At 45.7% G+C, this 2,669-nt stretch overlaps 1 pseudogene; it reads right to left on the reverse strand.

Moving 5' to 3' along the window:
• Positions 1–265: 265 nt before the first annotated feature.
• LOC143645074 (3'-5' RNA nuclease TATDN2 pseudogene) lies at positions 266–2,324 on the reverse strand (annotated as a pseudogene).
• Between the last annotated feature and the right edge of the window lie 345 nt (positions 2,325–2,669).

Genomic DNA, 2,669 nt, shown 5'->3' on the forward strand with positions numbered 1-2,669 from the left:
CTGTTCTCTGCTTAAAAATTGTAGAGGTAATAAGTGTTCTTAGACAAGGTGGACAAGGTGTGGGAGAGTGGCTGATCTTTGGCCCTGGCAATCTCTCCAACTGTATGCAAGACCAAGCCTGGGTGGGCATACTGTCAAAGGTTTCTGGGAATCTTCAGGTGCATGGAGAGTCTTAGCTATAGAGGTTCTGGGTGAGTAGGGTCCCATGCTTCCCTGAACCACCCTCTATAGTGTAGGACTTTGCACTGCCTGACCAAGAAGGAAGTTAAAGAGCATCAGTTTCCACAATGATTTTCTCCAGCAGGGTTTGCTTCAGCACTTCCCAGGGCTCTATATAAATATATAAGGCCTGCCATAAAGTCCAAAGACATATTGGGAAATACTTCAACACGGGCTTGATGACTGGGTAGGTGCCAATGAAACAATTCCTACAGATCTTGTAGTCAGAGGATGCAATTTTATTATGATGCCCGGGAGATCTTTGTCAACTTTTCAGCAGTGGATCACCAAGGGCTTCGATAGAGACACAGGCAGCTTCAGCTGTCTCTCAAATACCTTGTGCTGTTCCGGGACAGACGCAGTGCACTTATAAGAGTAAAACAAGTGTATTTCCCCAACTGTCACAACCTTGGCATAGATAAAGGCTTGCAAAAGGTTTCTTTCTTGATTCTCACTGTAGTAATGTGCAAAATGAAGGTGGCAGCAAAAGGCCCCCCAAACCAGATCCTCTTTCAACAGATACTCCCATAAGCAATCTGTCAGTGTCCAAGGATTGCAGAAGTCAGAGTTGCAGCCCTGAAGGAAGGTTACTACATATTTTTCAGAACTTGGTAAAGTCCCCTTTGAAATAACTTTGAACAGAGTAAGTTCAAATGACAATAGGTATCAATGAAACTTTCATATAGGCTTGGGTTCTGGTGGCTCCTTGGCAGGGAGCTGCATGTGGAGCCAGACGCATGTCCTCCACAAGGACATGGTGGCACCTCCTCTTAGAATGTCCTTTCCTCCTTCACCTCTTTCCTTCTTCACCTGTAGAGATGAAATGAACTGGAATTCTGGGATTTGCCTTACTTTGTTGCTTCCAGGTATCTGGATGTGTTTTGGAAGCTCATGGTAGAGTTAGAAGAATAATCACTCAGGAGACTCCAGCTGCTTCTCCCAACCTGGGATGTGTCATCGTGGCTGCTACCCATGGAGGGGCAGCTAGACAGCTTGGGTCTGCTCATCCAATAACGGGCGTAGTCACACCAAGGACTACTGTACAAATGAAGCAAGAACATAACATCGTATGTGCTGAAGTCCGAAGGCCCTGCAACTACCAAGAGATTCAGTGACACGGACTCCTCCTGAGAGAGTCTAATGGTTGAGAGCTCATCTATATCAGACCAATCATCTCCTGAAGATGGGTGCTCTATCACCACCTCCATTTCTTGAGGCTTTTAGATTTCTGAGAGGGAGTCACAGACATCCAAAAATTCTATGGGTAGAAAGCTATTTTCAATGACTGGCCTCTGATTGCTGAGTGGCTGCTTAAGAGGTTCTCTTAAGAATACATGATCACTCTCCTGTCACAAAAGCTGCTTTTCTGTATCACTGTCCTTTCCTCCTCTGCTCTGTCCTCTGAGGCTGATGTTCTCTCTGAGGGGCAGAGACTATGATACTCCTGGCCTGTCTTTCTACGTAGCTGAGATGATCTCCTGGCTTGGCTTTTGCCTCAGTGGCAGCCTTTCCCTTCTCTTTTGGTATTAATTTTCACAGGATGTTCTGGATAGCCTTCAGGTAGATCATTGAAGAGCTTTGGTCTCAAAGTCTATCACTTTTCCTTTTCTGGACGTTCTTTGGTTCTTCAGTCATATCATTTTGACCCTCAGCTTCAGCTGCAATTCAGAGTTTGTGCAGTTACAGGAACTATCTTTGAAATCAACCTTAAGGCTATGCACTTCCGCTCTAGAGAAGCTGTTTCTTTTAGAGAAGAACTAACAGAGCACAGTGGGTGTTTCATGGCTGAAAGGAACTCCTGAGTGCTCTGAATTAGATGCCTAGCCATTGGAGGTGGTCCCACCTACACTTGGGCCTAAGGAAACTGGAGAAGGAAGGGGAAAAATTTCTTGGTAGAGGAAACTCAGTGTGCAGACCACATTGTCCTCCTTCTAGGTTCTCAAGCACTTGGGGCTGGTGGCCACTCCTGAATACAACACACAGTTATGAGATGGCCTGCTGGAGGGAGCCGCATCACTGAGCTCCCAAGGGCATCTGCATTTACTGGCACACCCTTTTGAAGTACTGCTCCGGTCGTACTTGCCCTTGTGCCACTCGAACAGCATGGGAACTGTTCTCCCTTCTTTCACAGCCCATCATTGTTCTCACTGTTTTGGAGATGCCAAAGCCCTTTCATTCAGTGCGTGATTCCAAAGCACTTTGAAGAAGTAAAGAAGATCCAAGATTAACTAAAGGGTCCAGTTTGGTTTTCAACCTCACAACCTGCTTCCAAGATTGCCAAGCACTCCAGTTTGTAAGACACTACTTCAGAGATGTCAAAGAGCTTCTGGGATTACAAAGTGCTTCAATTTAGTTTGAAATATAAAGCCATTCAGAGATAACAAAGCCCTTGGAAAGACCACGTGGCACTTTAGGAACCACATATGGTGCTTGGAATCTGAGCCACTGAC

The sequence above is a fragment of the Tamandua tetradactyla genome, chromosome 8, assembly GCF_023851605.1.
Source record: "Tamandua tetradactyla isolate mTamTet1 chromosome 8, mTamTet1.pri, whole genome shotgun sequence".
NCBI lineage: Eukaryota > Metazoa > Chordata > Mammalia > Pilosa > Myrmecophagidae > Tamandua > Tamandua tetradactyla.